The sequence below is a fragment of the Chrysochloris asiatica genome, unplaced genomic scaffold (genome assembly GCF_000296735.1).
Source record: "Chrysochloris asiatica unplaced genomic scaffold, ChrAsi1.0 scaffold00352, whole genome shotgun sequence".
In the NCBI taxonomy this organism is placed as follows: domain Eukaryota; kingdom Metazoa; phylum Chordata; class Mammalia; order Afrosoricida; family Chrysochloridae; genus Chrysochloris; species Chrysochloris asiatica.
The window spans coordinates 801,067-801,538 of record NW_006408870.1 but is presented as its reverse complement, the minus strand read 5'-3'; positions in this window follow the sequence as shown (position 1 = coordinate 801,538).

The following is a 472-nucleotide window of genomic DNA, read 5'->3' as shown; positions in this document are numbered from 1 at the left end:
AAAAAAAAAAAGCTAAAATAAAAAGAGGGAAATACTGTTAACTGATGGTACATGGAGGGGATTATAATCATTAAAATGAAACAAAGTATATGATTTGTTGAATGTAAAACTGATGATCTGCCCTGTAAACTTTCACTTAATTCACAATAAAAACTTTTTTAAAAAAATGAACAATCAAGGAAGAAACAGTTAAGAAATCAAGAGAAGTGTTGCATTGTACAGATATGCTTTTAAAGGCCTCTTAAAAGAGTTAAAGAGCAAAGATAATAGTTTAAGCACTAAGTTTTGTCTGACATCTGTTGTTAAGTGATGTTGAGTCAGTTCAGACTCATAGTGGCCCTATATAAGTTTTCTGAGGATGTGCCACCAAAAGGCACATTCTGCAATTCTGCCTTCTCCCTGATAGCTCTCAGTCTCACTCTTTCCATGAATCTAGAGTCCTCAGCTGCTCACTCACTCCATGTCCCCATCT